We start from the raw sequence: 20,024 nt of genomic DNA, 5'->3' as shown, positions 1-20,024 counted from the left end.
CACTGCCGCTGTTGCTGCTTTGACACACCCATGGACATTACATCACAGGAAATAAGATAGAGCTACATGGACATGGCCATGTGACCACAGCCCAGAACAGTACATAGAGCAATAAGGAAAAAACATGCTTTACAAAAATACAGCTCCCTTCATAAATGATTGTTTTAAAGGATGTTGATGACAACCAGAAAACCCCATTAATAGTATGGGTTATCCTTTTATTGTCTTTATTGTACTACTTTTCTTTATGCTCCCTTCTTTCTTTCGTAACCTTATATTAGCCTTTTCCACAAGATAAATTAGGTCTGAAAATGAGTAGATCAGCTTAACATAATCTGCATGTCGTTTCTCTTTTTGTCTTCACTTCCTCATCTTACCCCCACAAACAGATGATATTAGCAGAGGAACCAGTTATAAATACACACTAACCTGAGTTCACATATGCGCTTTGAACCCCGGCGGAGGAACAGACTGCCGGAATTCACTGCATCCAGAACACATGCCAACTCTCGACCGGACTACAAATAATACGCGCAACATTTTTTTGTCCATTTGAAAGCTGACATATATGCCAGAAAGCGGCCAGATCCCATTACAGTGAATGGGGATCTGGCTGTGCAGGGTGGTATCTCGATATGGTGGATACGGTGAACTCCGGCAGCCTGTTCCGGTGGAGGAACAGACTGCCGGAGTTCACTGTATCCGCCACAGCAAATCCCCACAGCACTTTGGTAGTTGGGATAAGCGGGTGCAGTACAGAGGCAAAGTACAAGTTCGTAATTCAAATGTCCGTGTTTATTCACACATAAGGTCAAACAAAAACACTCTTTGCAGGGTTGGTATTTGTTCACACCAAGTAGAAAGTTCATGCATAACAAAAACGTCACCTTGTCAGCAGTTCTGCCTCCAGCAGTCTAAATGCAGGCTTTAAGTGGCCTGCTCTCCCAACACACGGGTCTCAGTTTTTCAGCCCAGTATAGGGCTCAGATCACAACACACAGGGCGTTCTCTGCTGCTGAGCCCAGCTGCCTTTTTAAAGGGTTTCTGTCATCAGAAATAACGTAATGTAGCTGACTGAAATTAGCGATGTGCTAATGTCAGCAGTACATAACAGTATGACTTATAACTCCCTGCCTGCTGCCGTTCTTTTAAAATAAAGACTTTTAAAATATGCTAATGAGCCTCTAGGTGCTACTGGGGTGTTGCTTCAGCACCTAGAGGCTCGGTCTACTCACCCTTTGGCACGCCCATGTCCCGTTGATTGACTGTCGAGTTCTCCTCATCGTCACGTAAATCCTGCGCCTGCGCAGTCCCGTTTAGTATTCGGCGCAGGCGCAGTGAGTGAAGGACGCACTCCTGGTGGCGTCTTCCTTCCTTCAGCGCAGGTGCAGTGAGGAAGCAGGCAGCAGGAGCGCGTCCTTCCTGCTGATGAACTCCCTGGCCTCCTGAGTCTGTTTAGAGGAAAGGCTCTCAGCAATCTTCACTGTGGCAACTGCTTCCCTTGTATCAGACCGTGGGGCTGGAACCTCTTCCTCTAGAAAACCCGGCCGTGGGCTGTAGTCTGTACTGGTCTTACTATCTTTCCAAGGTTTGAGTAAATTCACATGGTACACCTGCTCCAGCTTTCGCCGCCCTGGCTGGTGTACCTTGTAGTTTACCTCACCAACTTTTTTGAGTACTTCATAAGGTCTCTGCCACCTAGCCAGGAACTTACTGTCTACCATCGATACCAGAACTAAAACCCGATTTCCCGGGTTAAAGATCCGGACCCGAACCTTCTGATCATAGACCCTACTCTGGGCTCGCTGGGCTGCCTCCATATGTTCCCTAACAAGCGGCAACACTGTCTCTATCCGCTCTTGCATCTGGGTGACATATTCAGTTACACTTTTATATGGTGTGGGTTGTTGTTCCCACGCCTCTTTGGCTATGTCCAACAGACCGCGAGGATGTCGGCTATATAGCAGTTCAAAGGGCGAGAACCTAGTAGAAGCCTGGGGCAGCTCTCACACTGCGAACATGAAATAGGCCAGAAGAAGGTCCCAATCCCTCCCATCCTTAGACACCACTCTTTTTAACATGTTTTTTAATGTTTGATTATAACATTCTACCAGGCCGTCCGTTTGCGGATGATAAACGGACGTCCGTAGCTGTTTTATGTGCAGCAATTTACAGAGTTCCCTCATGACCTTTGACATAAAAGGGGTCCCTTGGTCGGTCAGAACCTCTCTAGGTAGCCCCACTCGGGAAAACATCTACATTAACTCCTTAACTATGAGTTTGGCTGATGTATGTTGCAGGGGCACCGCCTCCGTGTACCGAGTGGCATAGTCTAGGACAACCAAGATGTGTTGGTGCACTCTAGCGGACTTCGGTACTGGGCCTATGAGATCCTTAGCGATTCGCTCGAACGGAACCTCGATAATCGGGAGAGGTACCATGGGACTACGGAAATGTGGCTGGGGGTTAGTTATCTGGCAGGTTGGGCAAGACTTACAAAATTCTTCCACCTCTCTGAACACACTGGGCCAGTAACACCGCTGTAGTATCCGGTCCTGTGTTTTCTGCAATCCCAGGTGTCCCCCAAGAAAATGTTGGTGGGCTAGCTCCAACACGAGCTTGCGATACGCCTTGGGCACCACCATCTGTTCAACATGCTCACCCCGTAGTTGGTTTACCCGATACAGTATCTTCTGATGAACCACAAAACGGGGAAACATCGACTCGCCCCCCCCCCCCCCCCATTGTTGAGGCTCAACATCAACTATTACAATATTTTCCCAGGCCCGAGATAGGTCCCAGTGGTGTGCTGTACTGAAATTTTCCCCGGAGACGTTAAGGTCTGACAACTCAGGACCTGGTGGCAAATCCTCCACGTCTCCCACCATTACACTCAGCCGGGTTGTCTCCCCCTCTTCCACCGAAGTGGCAACCACCCCTACCGCTGGCCCTTCGGTCTCTGCCTCCCCCTGAGCAAGGCCACTCTACTGGGGTTACGCCACTCTCAAGGGTATCAGTAACTTTCGTATCAGGCCACAGTGCCGGGAAACCCGGGAAGTCTCTCCCAATTATAAGTTCATAATGTAAAATGGTGGCGACAGCATCCTCGTGGGTCCATCTGCAGGCCACTGTGGACAGAAACACCAGGGCGGTAGGATAGTCCTTTAAGTCTCCATGAATGCAGACGACCCAGACATTTCGGCCAGTATACTCGGCGGGCTGCACCAGGGAAGCTCTTACCAGGGACACCAGACTCCCTGAGTCCAGCAGAGCTACAGCCAGAGTGTCTCCCACTTCCACCTGGCACAGGTTGCCCTTGTCTATAGTCTATGGGGTACCTGTTGCACACAGCTTTCTGGCATACAAGGAGTGGCGGTAGTCATAGTTAGTATCCATGGGTTCGACATGATGGGGACAGTCGGCCCTTATGTGGCCAGGCTCCTGACACCGCCAGCAGACTATCGGAGCTAGGTCTGTAGGGGGTATATCCCAGGCGAGTTTGTTTTGCTGGCACCCGTCGCCGGTTCTGGGGTGGAGATTTCCAGGGTTTGACTGCCCCCTCTCAAAAGAACCCCCCTGTAGAGTCCTGGTAGCCTCATAGCGCTCCACCAGATCAACCATCTCAAGGGCATTACCAGGAAACACCTGGCTGATCCAGTGCTGTAGAGGGTATGGCAAAGCCCTCCAGAATACATCAGCCAACAGATGGTCCAGCCTAGAAGTGGAACAGCACGTCAGACTGCACGGTGTAACAGATCATAATACTGAGGTCTCGCGGGTTCAGCCAGATTAAACTCCAACTGATGCACCCGCAGGGCCCGGACCAACACAATAACCCCCCAGTCTTGCCAGAATCTCACCCTTTACTGTCGTGTAATCAGCCGCTTGATCATCTGGTAAGTTGAAAAACACTTGCTGGGGTCCGGATGCCAGGAACGGAGCGGCAACCTCAGCTCACTGATCTCGGGGTAGTTTCTCCCTCACGGCCACCTTTTCGAACACCACCAGATTAGTCTCGACGTCGTCCATGGGGGTCATCTTAGGGATCGCTGCACGGACCGCTTTTCGGGCATCGTGGTTGCTCTGGGATGCTCCTGCCGCTTGTAAAGTCATCACATGTTGCAATAGCAGCTGGTTGGTTTCCTGCTGCTGCTTATTAGCCTCCCGCTGTTGCAAGTTAGCCTCCACGAGGGCTTTCACGACAGCTTCCATTTTGTCGAGAGACACAGGTTATAATCTCGCTGGTTTGATGTAAGACATGCAACCGTGCCCAGAAAAACAAAAATATTTCGGCCTTCACACCAGCCTCACTGCACTTGCCTGCATCCTCCACCAATTGTGGGGATTCGCTCTGGTAGATGGGATAAGCGGGTGCAGTACAGAGGCAAAGTACAAGTTCGTAATTCAAATGTCCGTGTTTATTCACACATAAGGTCAAACAAAAAACACTCTTTGCAGGGTTGGTGTTTGTTCACACTGAGTAGAAAGTTCATGCATAACAAAAAACGTCACCTTGTCGGCGGTTCTGCCTCCAGCAGTCTGAATGCAGGTTTTAGGTGGCCTGCTCTCCCTACGAACGGGTCTCAGCTTTTCAGCTCAGCACAGGGCTCAGATCACAACACACAGGGCGTTCTCTGCTGCTGAGCCCAGCTGCCTTTTTAAGGATAGCCAGGTGCTGTCAAAACCCGTCCTGGAACGTGGGGAGTAGTCACCCACCCAGCACTTTGACTACTCCTAATAAGAGCCGTCCCGGATCAGCTGTTTACAGCCATACTAAATAGCAAAAGTGTCATTCAGCATTAGCTGCCGCTCACACATGAAAATACCGGGTCTTACTTCACCAAGGCCAGGAACCTCGGTGACACATACCTACCATCAATGACGACCCCTTGTACCTTCCTACAGCGCATACGAGAACCCAGCCTTACAGAGGTATAAGCTGCGCAGAAGGCTGGAGAGGATGAGTCACAGTAAGTAGACATGGCCTAGTAGATGCATGGCTTGAGATAAGCCTGTATAAGGGTACAGCCTCAAATGGTGGTGCACACAATTTTCTCAAATGAGAGCAGAGCAATAGTCACAACCCACTGGTGGCAATCGTAGATTTTCTTCCAAGCCTTAACCCCTTAAGGACACAGCCCTATTTCACCTTAAGGACCAGGCCATTTTTTGCAAATCTGACCACTGTCACTTTAAGTGCTGATAACTTTAAAACGCTTTGACTTACCCAGGCCGTTCTGAGATTGTTTTTTCGTCACATATTGTACTTCATGACACTGCTAAAATTGGGTCAAAAAAGTTAATTTTTTTGCATAAAAAAATACCATATTTACCAAAAATTTTGAAAAATTAGCAAATTTCCAGTTTCTCTACTTCTGTAATACATAGTAATACCCCCAAAAATTGTGATGACTTTACATTCCCCATATGTCTACTTCATGTTTGTAGCATTTTGGGAATGATATTTTATTTTTTGGGGATGTTACAAGGCTTAGAAGTTTAGAAGCAAATTTTGAAATTTTCAGAAATCTTCAAAATTCCACTTTTTATGGACCAGTTCAGGTTTGAAGTCACTTTGTGAGGCTTACATAATAGAAACCACCCAAAAATGACCCCATTCTAGAAACTACACCCCTCAAGGTATTCAAAACTGTTTTTACAAACTTTGTTAACCCTTTAGGTCTTCCACAACACTTCATGGCAAATGGACATACATTTTTAGAATTTAGATTTTTTGGAAAATTTTCCAATATAATAAATTTTTTCCAGGAAAAAAACAAGGGTTAACTGCCAAACAAAACTCAAAATGGGTTGCCCTGATTCTGTAGTTTGCAGAAACACCCCATATGTGGTCGTAAACTACTGTTTGGCCAAACGGGAGGACATAGAAGGAGGGGAACGCCATATAGGTTTTGGAAGGCAGATTTTGCAGGACTGGTTTTGTTTATACCATGTCCCATTTGAAGCCCCCCCTTGCACCCCTAGAATAGAAATTCCAAAAAAGTGACTCCATCTAAGAAAGTACACCCCTCAAGGTATTCAAAACTGGGTTTACAAACTTTGTTAACCCTTTAGGTGTTCCACAAGAGTTAATGGCAGATGGAGAAACAATTTTGAAATTTCTATTTTTTGGAACATTTTCCATTTTAACCCATTTTTTCCAGCAATAAAGTAAGGGTTAACAGCCAAACAAAACTCAATATGGGTTGCCCTGATTCTGTAGTTTGCAAAAACACCCCATATGTGGTCGTAAACTACTGTTTGGCCAAACGGGAGCACGTAGAAAGAGGGGAACGCAATATGGGTTTTGGAAGGCAGATTTTGCAGGACTGGTTTTGTTTATACCATGTCCCATTTCAAGCCCCCTGTTGCACCCCTAGAATAGAAATTTCAAAAAAGTGACTCCATCTAAGAAAGTACACCCCTCAAGGTATTCAAAACTGGGTTTACAAACTTTGTTAACCCTTTAGGTGTTCCACAAGAGTTATTGGCAGATGGAGAAACAATTTAGAAATTTCTATTTTTTGGAAAATTTTCCAATATAATCAATTTTTTTCCAGGAGTAAAACAAGGGTTAACTGCCAAACAAAACTCAAAATGGGTTGCCCTGATTCTGTAGTTTGCAAAAACACCCCATATGTGGTCGTAAACTGCTGTTTGGCCAAACGGGAGCACGTAGAAAGAGGGGAACGCCATATGGGTTTTGGAAGGCAGATTTTGCAGGACTGGTTTTGTTTATACCATGTCCCATTTCAAGCCCCCTGTTGCACCCCTAGAATAGAAATTTCAAAAAAGTGACTCCATCTAAGAAAGTACACCCCTCAAGGTATTCAAAACTGGGTTTACAAACTTTGTTAACCCTTTAGGTGTTCCACAAGAGTTAATGGCAGATGGAGAAACAATTTAGAAATTTCTATTTTTTGGAAAATTTTCCATTTTAACCCTTACTTTATTACTGAAAAAAATGGGTTAACAGCCAAACAAAACTCAAAATGGGTTGCCCTGATTCTGTAGTTTGCAGAAACACCCCAAATGTGGTCGTAAACTACTATTTGGCTAAACGGCAGGACATAGAAGAAGGGGAACGCCATACGGTTTTTGGAAGGCAGATTTTGCTGGACTGGTTTATATACACCATGTACCCTTTCAAGCCCCCTGATGCACCCCTAGAGTAGAAACTCCATAAAAGTGACCCCATCTAGGAAACTATGGGATAAGGTGGTTGTTGTTTTGGGACTATTTTAGGGGTAAATATGATTTTTGGTTGCTCTATATTACACTTTTTTGAGGCAAGGTAACAAAAAAATAAAATTCAAAAATTTTTCTACATTTGCTATTTAGTTTTGTGGAACACCTAAAGGGTTAACAAAGTTTATAAAGTAACTTTTGAATACCTTGAGGGGTGTAGTTTCTTAGATGGGGTCACTTTTTTGGAGTTTCTAGTCTAGGCTACATCAGGGGGGGCTTCTAATGGGACATGGTGTCAAAAAAAAAAAACTGTCCATCAAAATCTGCCTTCCAGAAACCATATGGAGTTCCCTTCGTTCTATGCCCTGCCGTGCGGCTATATAGCCATTTACGACCACATATGGGGTGTTTCTGCAAACTACAGAATCAGGGCCATAAATATTGAGTTTTTTTTGGCTGTTAACCCTTGCTTTATTACTGGAAAAAAAGGATTCAAATGGAAATTTTGCCCAAAAATGGGTGTTTTGGCACCATTTTTATCTTATATTTTTAACGCTGTTCATCCGAGAGGTTTGGTCAAATGTTATTTTTATAGCGACGACTTTTACGCACGCGACGATGCCCAATATGTATGGCTCTCAGACTTTGGAGACACTAAGCAGGCACCCTAAAACTGCGGCCCTCCAGATGTTGTAAAACTACAATTCTCACCATGCCCTGCTGATGGCTGTAGGTTGTCTGGGTATGCTGGGAGTTATAGTTTTACAACATCTGGAGGGCCGCAGTTTGAGGATGCCTGCACTAAAACTAATATTTTTTTGGGGAAAAAAAATTGTTTCTGTGTCTCCAAAGTCTGAGAGACATAGTTTTTTATGTTCTCTAGGGGACTGTTGGAGATTATAAAAATGTAGTACTCCATGGAAGTGTGATACTCCCTGAAGCAATCGATAACGCAGAGGCCCGGATGATCGGGGCAAGTGTCACACTGAGTAGTGGTGTCCTTCCGTATCCCCCTCTTGTGACACACTCTGCATCTTTTTTGGGTTCGTCCCTTCTTTCCAGTATGGGGGACCACACCTGGAAAGTGTTGGCCAGGGACGATCCGGGCGCCTCCAGTTCCCGAGGTACTCCGGCCTGCTCTTTCCCGGTCCGAAAAGATCAGGTCTTTGAGGACTGCCTCATAGAACTGGAGGAATGTCCCTGTGCTGCCAGCGCTTCGGGATAGTACAAAAGAGTTGTACATGGCAACCTGTACCAAGTAGACCGCAACTTTTTTGTACCATGCCCGGGTTTTGCGCATGGCATTATATGGCTTGAGGACTTGATCAGAGAGATCAACTCCTCCCATATACCGATTGTAGGCGACGATACAATCGGGATTAAGGACCGTTGCCGCGGTACCTCGCACAGAGACGGGGGTGGTGCTGTTACCGTGGATTGTGGACAGCATAAGGACATCCCTCTTGTCCTTATACCTGACCAGCAACAGGCTTCCACTGGTAAGGGCACGGGTCTCACCCCTGGGGATAGGTACCTGGAGGGGGTGGGCAGGGAGGCCGCGTTGATTTTTCCGCACGGTCCCACAAGCGAACGTGGATCTGGCGGCAAGGGACCTGAACAAGGGAATGCTGGTATAAAAGTTGTCCACGTACAAGTGGTAACCCTTATCCAGCAGTGGGTACATAAGGTCCCACACGAGTTTCCCGGTAACACCCAGAGTGGGGGGACATTCTGGTGGTTGAATCCGGGAATCTCGCCCCTCGTACACACGAAATTTGTAAGTGTACCCTGAGGTACTCTCACAAATTTTGTATAGCTTCACGCCATACCTCGCCCGCTTTGTGGGAATGTATTGGCGGAAACTGAGTCTCCCCTTGAACGCAACGAGAGACTCATCAACCGCGACCTCCCTTCCAGGTACGTAGGCCTGCTGAAATGTGGCCCCAAAGTGATCGATGACCGGCCGTATCTTGTACAGCCGGTCATAGGCAGGATCACTTCGGGGGGGACATGCTGCATTATCGGAATAATGCAGACATTTCCGGATGGCCTCAAACCGGGAGCGTGTCATGGCCGTACTGTACAGTGGGGTCTGGTAGAGTATGTCCCCACTCCAGTATTGCCTGACACTGGGTTTTTGCACTAGACCCATATGCAGCACGAGGCCCCAAAATGTCCTCATCTCGGCTGCACTGACCGGCATCCAGCCACCGGGTCTAGCCAAAAATGAGCCCGGGTTTTGAGCGACGAACTGTTGGGCGTACAGATTCGTCTGCTCCACCATCAGATTCACCAGTGGGTTACTGAAAAAAAAACTAAAAAAGTCAATTTCAGTAAACCCCACTGTGGGAATCTGGATTCCTGGATTGCCAGCAAAATCCGGAATCTCGGGCTCAAAGTCCACTGGGGGACACCAGCTAAGTTCATCGGCAGGGGGCTCCGGTGGGCTTATTTGGTGGGCCGGGAAACCAGTACGAACCCCAGGGCGGCTCGTACAGGGGTGGGCCACAGGATCCCTAGCATGTGGGGCCCCTGGCTCCGCCTGGCGGCGTCTCCGCTGCCTTGGTGGCTCATCGTCATCCGATGATGATGAGGAGGATGCAGATGACAAAAGGAACGTGGGGTCATCCTCATCCTCACTGGGGCTCTCGGAGTCGGAGGCAATCTGGGCGTATGCCTCCTCCACCGAGAACATCCGGCGGGCCATGGGTGTGTGTGTGTGCGTGTGTATGTGCGTGCGTGTAAACCTTTATTCTATGTGCGTGTGTGTGGGGGCACGGGTGTTCACATACTAAAAAGTCCAGGCAAAAAAAATGGGCAAGTGTTAGAAAAAAAAAAAAAAAAAAGTTCAAACTTGCTGATCAGCGGTTCAACGCTGATCAGCGGTCGGTGGGGTGGTGGGGCGGGCGATGCGCTAACAGTGGCCGGACGCTAAGAGTGCCGGACAGTCAGCGCACGCAGAAAAAAAAAAAGTGGTGGTGGGGGAAGGGTCTGGTGGGGGGGGGGGGGGGGGGGGGGGGGTTGGTGGGTGGGGTGGGGGGGCTGGTGGTGGGGGGGGGTGCTGGTGGTGGGGGGGATGCGGGGGGGCAAGTGGCAGGGGTGGTCTGGGGTCTGAAAGCTGAAACAAAAAGTTTAGAATAAATGTGCTTTTTTTTTTTCTTCTAACTTTTCCCTTCTATCCCTGCCTAAAGGTGCCTCTCCCTCACTGACCCTAACCTACCTGGGTGGCGATGGGTGCAGGAGGGTGATGGATGGCGATTAGGGGGACACAGGAGCTGGACGATGCTGCACGGTCAGGGTGCTGGACAGGAAGAGGAGGGGAGAGAGGAGCGCAGGAAGTTTGAATCTCGCGCCTCTCTCCCCTGCACCAATCAGCACCCTGGACAGCGGCATTCAGCACCAGGGCCAGCACCGCCTCTCCAAATCCTCGGACTGCGATAGGTGGTGTATAATTACGCCACCGATCGCAGTCTTTTTCCGGTTCATCGGGTCACAGGACACCCGAATGGACCGGAAACGCAGAAAACCGCAGGTCTGAATTGACCTGCGGTTTTCTGCGATCGTCGATGCGGGGGGGTCAAATGACCCCCCCCTGCATTGTTACAGGATGCCGGCTGAATGATTTCAGCCGGCATCCCGTTCCGATTAACCCCCGCGGCGCCGGCATCGCTATTTAAAGCCATGACGTAGCGGTACGTCATGTGTCCTTAAGGACTCGGGAAACATGCCGTACCGGTACGTCATGTGTCCTTAAGGGGTTAAAGTGTAACTGTCATTCTTTTTTTTTCATTTTTGTAATGGATAGGGGCAGTGATACTGACCATTTTTTTAATATACTTTAATTACTGAAATCGTACATTTCTATTAGAAAATTAGCTCTAAAGTGGCACATTCTGAGCCTTAGCAACACTCCTCTCCTGCTTACATAACACAGTCAGTGTTGAACAAGTCTTCACATTTATGTAAACAGAAGATGGAGGAGTGTTGCTAAGGCTCAAAATGGGCCACTCTAGAGCTATTTTTATAATAGAAATGTACGATTTCAGTAATTAAAGTATATTACAAAAATGGTCAGTTCCACTGCCTCTATACATCACAAAAATAAAAAAAGAATGACAGTTACACTTTAATGCTTATAAAGGTTCCTGATAGAGGAGTATACTATCTACCTAATCGCAGCAGGTGGAGAGAGTCTCCCCTCAGACAGAGCAAGAGGCAGAGAAGAGAGAGCCTTTCTCTTCTCGCTGCCACAATTACGTGGGAGCCCACTGTCCACCCTCTATGCCAGGGGTGCACATCCCGCGGCCCCCAGAACCAAGGTTTGCAGCCCTGCCCTTCTGGGCAGAACCTGTAATCAGCTGTATTTCTTCCCAGAGCGCCGCATGACGAAGGATTACAGCTCCTGCTCCCGCACTGTAGCAGGAGCATGTCTGGTCCCCGGCTGTCATTGACAGTGGGGGAGCCGAGGAGAAGACAGAAGTGGTTTATCAGCGCTTCTGTCTTCTCCTCAGATAGGTGTATAACGCTCAATGAGAGCTATGCAGTTTGGACCCGGCAATCATATGATCGCCAGGTGTCTTGGGAGTAGAGGAGCACAGAGGTGCAAGGGCAGTAGACTGTGATCAGCTCTGCCTTGTACAAAGCCCCCCACAGCAGGCTACTGGGATGCCACAGTTACAGTGCAAAGAAAACCAAAAAACGGAAGATGGAGGCAGCGGGGGCAGCGCAGAGGAATGGAGCAGCAGGGAGCAAGTAAGTATAAATCTTCTGTTTTAGGGATATGCTGCAGAAACTTGTTAATTTTTACCAGGAAATCCCTTTAAGCCCCTATTACACTGCACAGTATTTGGGCCAATTACTGGGAACAGGTGTTCATAGGAACACTCATTCCACAAGGAATCACTCGTTTGTCGGCTTATTTGTATATTTTATCAGGATGAAAGATGTACGATAATCGTCAGCACATCTCCCAGTGCAATCAGTAATGTGCTGCCGATAATCAGTAGAACTGAATGAGGGAGGAATGACTATAATAGGGATCATTCATTTTGCATTGGCTTGTGTAATAGGCCGATGCAAATGAACGCCGATTGACATTTTTCTTATTTGCTGCCCCTTGAAATAGAGAGATGTGACAATGCAGCCCTCAGACCAAAAAATGTTGTGCACCCCTGCTCCATACTGTTACCTACCGTCAGGGCCGGTACAAGGCAGGGGCCGAAGGAGCGGGTGCCCTGGGCGCTACCATTTGCGGACAGGAGGGGGGCGCAGGTGAAGTGCCAGCCACGGCCCCCCCCTACATCATGCTGTGCCCCCCCAACTAAAATGACCCCCCCCCCCCCCAAGTGAGCAGCCGCCGCCGGGCACAGGGAGATGAGCGCTTCCATTGCGCTCATCTCCATTGTAAACTGTCTGTGCCAGCGGAGGTGCAGGGGAGGGAGAGGCGTGTCCCTTCCCTTTCCTCTGATAGGCTGCAGGCAGGCACCGAAGTGGAGGAGAGGCCCCGCCCCCTAATTACTCCTGTTTACCTTTCTAAAGCTAAAGGACCTTTGATGATGTCATCACAGGTCCTGTAAGGGAACTGCACAGTGTAAAGTGTAGTTCCCAGGTTAGAACAGTGCATCTGCCAGGACCTGTGATGACATCATCTTTAACATCACAGGTCCTGCAGAATCTAGCAAAGGAACTGCACCAAAAATGGTGTAGTTCCTAGGTTTCAAAGGTACATCTGCCAGGACCTGTGATGACATCATCACAGGTCCTTCAACCCCTAACAGCAAGTATTAAAAGTTCACAAGCAGCTCTGTATTGATCCATACAGACTGGAATGGAGAGGTAAGAGGAGGTCCTCCACTTTTCATCATTTACCCCCCCCCCCCTCCATGCCCTGTTTTTACTCATTGCTCACTCATGTATACTACTTCAGACAGTTACCACTACCTCATGTACCTCACAGTGACTATAATGCATAACTGACCACATATTTCTATAAACACTGCATCTACAGTATTATACCTTCTATGTGTCACATCAATACACTGCTCTGTATATATATATATATATATATATATATACACACACATACATGCACACACACTGCATATATTACACAGTATTATACATGCAATATGTACAGATATATAGTATATACCGCAGTGCACTGATATGTGAGGTATGAGGTATAATAGATGCTGTGTGTACAGATATCAGTACACTTCTGTATATACTATATATGTGAGGTACGAGGTATAATAGATGCAGTGTGTACAGATATATAGTATATACAGCAGTGTACTGATATGTGAGGTACGAGGTGTCAATACACTGCTGTATTTACTATATACCTGTACACACTGCATCTATTATACCTCGTACCTCACATATTACACTACTGTATATACTGTATACACTGCATATATTATACCCCGTACCTCACATATCAGTACACTGCTGTATATACTATATACCTGTACACACTGCATCTATTATACCCTGTACCTCACATATCAGAACACTAGGGAATATACTATATACCTGTACACACTGCATCTATTATACCGCGTACCTCACATAACTGTACACTGCTGTATATAATATACATCTGCATCTATTATACCTCTTTTGTGTGCCAGGGCTGTTTTGTAATCCCATTCCGGCCCTGATGGCATAAATTATAAAACGCAGCAGCAAGAATAGTTCATGGAACAAAGGGAGGGGCTATAAAAGGGGAATGGGGGCCCAATTTAGATTCCTGCTATGGGGCCCAGTGATTTTTATGTACGCCCCTGGCTGCAGGCACTAGGCCGGCAGCCTATCAGAGGCCGGCGCAATGACGTCATCGTGCCGCCTGAGCCTTACATTACAGCGTGGGACACAGGAAGAGGCTGCATCGCATCGCTGACACTTAGGTAAGTATAAGTGTTTTTTTTTTGTTTTTTTTTACAATAGTGTTACTGGCACATTGGGGGGCTTATTACAAAACTGGCACATGATGATGGGGGGGACTTTATACTGGCACATGATGATGGGGGGGAACTTTATAGTGTCTGTGACTTTCAAAGTCCCACAGTCCTTTGTTCTATTGCTTTAAGTATATTCTTGTTTTGAAACAACATTGATTCTTTCTTAAAAACGGGGGGGGGGGGGGGGGCGCAGTTTGCCATCTTCGCCCTGGGCACCAAATGGCCTTGTCCCAGCCCTGCCTACCGTGCTTCTCTAGTGGCAGTCACACCAGTGTCCTGGTGCAGAAGCTACGAGTATTAGTTGGTATGTGGGAGACCTGATAAAGATTTTTGATTAAGGCCCAGGATCTTCATGTTACACCTCTGCAACCTAGAACTAAGGCTGTATTACACTGCCTGATATTTGGACAGGACAAGCACTAATGGACAATAAACGCATTGGTTGCTACCGCTACTGATTACCGGAAGCGCATCCCTGATTACACAGGAAGATGTGCTCCCTGATAATCGTGCATCCTTCATCCCCATGAAAGATGCAAATCAGCGGACAAACTAGCCGAGAAAATCGTGCTGCGATCGGCAATTATCAGGAATGAGCTTTCCTATGAAAACTTGTACTTAATAATTGGCCCGAAAATCGTTCAAGCTAATCGGGTGCTTAAATGGTTGTGTCACTTCAGCAAATGGTATTTATCATGTAGAAGGCACTTACTAATGTATTGTGATTCTCCATATTGCTTCCTTTGCTGGCTGAATTCATTTTTTCATCACATTATACACTGGCCGTTTCCATGGTTACGACCACCATGCAATCTATAGGAAAAGCACCAGCCTATGTGTACTCCCACGGTCCCGGCGACCAGAGAGGCTGGGGCTTTTTTCTATAGTACGCAAAGACGACCACCACTGATGGATTACAGGGTGGTCATAACCATCGAAACGAGCAGTGTATAATATAATGGAAAAATGAATCAGGTCAGCAAAGGAGACAATATGGACAATCACAATACATTAGTAAGTGCCTTGTATTAACTTTCTTTACATGATAAATGCCATTTGCTGAAGTGAGACAACCCCTTTAACCTCTTACGGAAACAGGGCGTACCTGTACGCCCTGATGTCCTGGTACTTAAGGACACCCTGTGTAGTTCCGATCACCGCCGTGCGCGGTGCCTGCTTAAATCATTGAGCAGGTACCTTGGTAGAATGCCCCAGTGTCGGCGATCGCAGCAAACCGCAGGTCAATTCAGACCTGCGGTTTGCTGCGTTTCCAGGTTATTCGGGTCTCTGGTGACCCGATAACCCGGAATAGGAAGGTGATCGGTGGTGTGATAATACACCACCAATCACCGTCCTGCGATCCTGAGAGGTGGTGGTCACGCCACCTCTCAGCATCGCTTCTGATTGGCTGGCTGGGCAGGTGGGCGGGCGGAGCGGCAAATTTGAATTGCTCATACACGTCCGTGGAGCAGTGAGAGAGAGGAGTTCCGGCTGCAGTGTAAGTTTTTTGTGCCATCAGGCACAAATCGGCATATTTGGGAGAGGCAGATTAGGCAGGGATAGTGAGGGAGAGTTAGGGGGAAAAAAATTTTTTTTTTTTTACTGTGGTGTAGCACCCGGATCGGGTGTCTGGGGTCCACAGCACTCAGCTGTGTGACCCTAGACCCCCCCCAAGGGTGCTGCAGCTTGCCCCCCGGCCCCACAAACAGATTTTTTGGGGCGCAAGTGTTTTATTTAAAAAAAAAATTTTGCATGCGCTGACTGTGGCCGGCACTCTAAGCGTCCGGCCACTGTTAGAGCATCGCCCACCCCACCGCTGATCAGGTTCGTACCGCTGATCAGCGCGTTTTAATATATATTTTTTTACACTTTTTGGGAATTTTTATTTTTTTAGTTCGTTATATATTTTTTTTCTGTTAGGTGTAGGGCAAAATATGCGGACACCTGTCCCCCACACACACGCACACTGAATAAAGTTTTCCACGCACGCACACACACACACTCCCCTACGGCCCGCCGGAAGATCTCGGCCGAGGAGGCATATGCCCTGCTTACCTCCGAATCCGAGAGTCCCAGTGAGGACGAGGATGACCCCACTTTCCTCTTGTCATCCGCGTCCTCCTCATCATCTAGCGATGATAATGAGCCCCCAGGGCGGCGGAGATGCCGCCAGGCGGAGCAAGGGGACCGCCATGCCAGGGACCCTGTGGCCCACACTAGTACGAGCAGCTCTGGGGCTCGTACTAGTTTTCTGGCCCACCAGATAAGTCCACCTGAGACCCCTACCGGTGAACTTGCATGGTGTACCCAAGAGGATTTTGAGCCTGTGATTCCTTATTTTGTTGGCTACCAGTAATCCAGATTCCCACAGTGGGCTTCACTGAATATGACTATTTTAGTCTTTTTTTCAGTGACCACTTTGTGAATCTGATGGTGGAGCAAACAAACTTGTACGCCCAACACTTCATTGCTCAACACCCGGGCTCCTTTTTGGCTAGGTCCGGTGGCTGGACTCTGGTGAGTGCAGCCGAGATGAGGACATTTTGGGGCCTCGTGCTGCACATGACATGGGCCTAGTCAAAAAAAACAGTGTCAGGCATTACTGGAGTGGGGACATCCTCTACCAGACCCCACTTTACAGTCTGGCCATGACACGCAACCGGTTTGAGGCCATTCGGAAATGCCTGCAATATGCAGATAATGCAGCATGTCCCCTGACCCCCCGAGGAGATCCTGCCTATGACCGCCTGTACAAAATGAGGCCGGTCATCGATCACTTCGGGGCCAAATTTTTGGAGGCCTATGTACCTTACAAGTTTCGTGTGTACGAGGGGTAAGATTCCCGTATTGAACCCCCAGAATGTCCCCCCACTCTGGGTGTTAGCGGGAAACTTGTGTGGGACCTTATGCACCCACTGCTAGATAAAGGTTACCACAAGTTTGTGGATAACTTTTATACTAGTATCCCCTTGTTCCAGTCCCTCACCGCCAGATCCACGTCCGCTTGTGGGACCGCACGGAAAAATCAACGCGGCCTCCCTACCCACCCCCTCCAGGTACCTATCCCCAGGGGTGAGACCCGTGCCCTTACCAGTGGAAACCTGTTGCTGGTCAGATATAAGGACAAGAGGGATGTCCTTGTACTGTCCACAACTCGCGGTAACGGCATCGTCCCTGTGCGAGGTACCGCGGCAACGGTCCTCAAGACCGATTGTATCGTCGACTACAGTGGGTATATGGGAGGAGTTGATCTCTCTGATCAAGTCCTCAAGTCATATAACGTCATGCGCAAAACCCGGGCATGTTACAAAAAAATTGCGGTCTACTTGGTACAGGTTGCCTTGTACAACTCTTTTGTGCTGTCCCGGAGCGCTGGCAACACAGGGAAATTCCTCCAGTTCTATGAGGCAGACCTCAAGGCCCTGATCTTTTCTGGAAAGAGCAGGCCGGAGTGCCTCGGGAACTGGAGGCACCCAGATCCCTGGTCAACACTTTCCAGGTGTGGTCCCCCATACTGGAAAGAAGGGCCGGTCCCAAAAAAAGTGCAGAGTGTGTCACAGGAGGGGGATACGGAAGGACACCACCACTCAGTGTGACACGTGCCTCCGGGCCTCTGCATTGACAGTTGCTTCAGGGAGTACCACACTTCCATTGAGTACTAAATTTATAATCCCCTTCCCCAATTTTAATTCCATTTAGCCACTGACAATAGAAAAAAAAAACTATGGTTCTCAAAACAAAATAAAAAAATTCTCAAAAATGATATTTTGTAAAAATAAAAAAGTAGACATATTAGGTATCACCGCGTCCGTAAGAATCTGCTCTATAAAAATACCACATGATTTAACCCCTCAGATGAACACGGTCAAAAGTCAAAATTGTTTAATAAAAACGGTGCCAAAACAGCTTCTTTTTGGCAAATTTTCCATTTTAATCCGTTTTTTCCAGTAACAAAGCAAGGGATAACAGCCAAGCAAAAGGTAATATTTATTACCCTGATTCTGCAGTTTACAGAAACACCCTATATGTGGTTGTAAACTGCTGTATGACCAAACGGCAGGGCGCAGAAGGAAAGGAACGCCATATGGTTTCTGGAAGGCAGATTTTGATGGCCTTTTCTTTTTGGCACCATGTCCCATTTGAAGAACCCCTGATGCACCCCTAGAGTAGAAACTCCATAAAAGTGACCCCATCTAAGAAACTACACCCCTCAAGGTATTCAAAACTGATTTTACAACTTTATTAACCCTTTAGGTGTTCCTCAACAATTTATGGCAAATGGAAATGAAATTTCAGAATTTCTATTTTTGGTAACCTTGCCTCACAAAAATGTAATATAGAGCAACCAAAAATCATATGTACCCTAAAAATAGTCCCAACAAAACTGCAACCTTATCCCGTAGTTTCCAAAATGGGGTCACTTTTATGGAGTTTCTACTCTAGGGGTGCATCAGGGGGGCTTCAAATGGGACATGGTGTAAATAAACCAGTCCAGCAAAATCTGCCTTCCAAATACCACACGGCGCTTCTTTCCCTCTACGCCCTGCCGTGTGACCGTACAGTAGTTTACGACCACATATGGGGTGTTTCTGCAAACTACAGAATCAGGGCAATAAATATTGAGTTTAGTTTGGCTGTTAACCCTTGCTTTGTTACTGGAAAAAAATTGATTAAAATGGAAAATGTGCCCAAAATTTTTAATTCTTAAATTTCATCTCCATTTGCCAATAACTCTTGTGGAACACCTAAAAGGTTAACAAAGTTTGTAAAATCAGTTTTGAATACCTTGAGGGGTGTAGTTTTTTAGATGGGGTCTCTTTTATGGAGTTTCTACTCTAGGGGTGCATCAGGGGGTCTTCAAATGGGACATGGTGTAAATAAACCATTCCAGCAAAATCTGCCTTCATAAAACCACACGCGCTCCTTTCCCACTACGCCCTACTGTGTGCCCATACAGTAGTTTACGACCACATATGGGGTGTGTCTGCAAACTACAGAATCAGGGCAATAAATATTGAGTTTTGTTTGGCTGTTAACCCTTGCTTTGTTACTGAATAAATGTATTAAATTGGAAAATTTGCCCAAAAAAATCCAAATTCGGAAATTTTATCTCCATTTGCCATTAACTCTTGTGGAACACCTAAAGGGTTAACGAAATTTGTAAAATCAGTTTTGAATACCTTGAGGGGTGTAATTTCTAGAATGGGTGGTTTCTATCATGTAAGCCTCACAAAATGACTTCAGACCTGAACTGGTCCTTAAAAAGTGGGTTTTTGAAAATTTCTGAAAAATTTCAAGATTTGCTAAACTTTTAAGCCTTGTAAGATCCCCAAAAAATAAAATAGAATTCCCAAAATGATCCAAACATGAAGTAGACATATGGGGAATGTAAAGTAATAACTATTTTGGAGGTATTACTATGTATTATAAAAGTAGAGAAATTGAAACTTGGAAATTTGCTCATTTTTAAAAATTTCTGGAAAATTTGGTATTTAAAAAAAAAAATAAAAAATGATTTTTTTTTTTACTCCCTTTTACCAGTGTCATGACCTACAATATGTGACGAAAAAACTATCTCAGAATGGCCTGGATAAGTAAAAGCGTTTTAAAGTTAAAGTTATTCACACATAAAGTGACACTGGTCAGATTTGCAAAAAATGGCCTGGTCCTTAAGGTGAAAATGAGCACGTCCATAAGGGTTTAAGGTTACTTTTACTCATGCGCAACAGCATGCCGGATTTCTCTGGATCTGGCACAGCTGGATAGTGCCGTTTTCCCATCAGACCCCATTGACTATGATGGGAACCAGCAGGGATCCGGACACTCCCCAGCATAAATGCTGGGATTCAGACATACAAAAACTGTTGTGTGCAG

The sequence above is a fragment of the Bufo bufo genome, chromosome 2 (genome assembly GCF_905171765.1).
Source record: "Bufo bufo chromosome 2, aBufBuf1.1, whole genome shotgun sequence".
In the NCBI taxonomy this organism is placed as follows: domain Eukaryota; kingdom Metazoa; phylum Chordata; class Amphibia; order Anura; family Bufonidae; genus Bufo; species Bufo bufo.
This window is presented reverse-complemented; position numbering follows the sequence as displayed.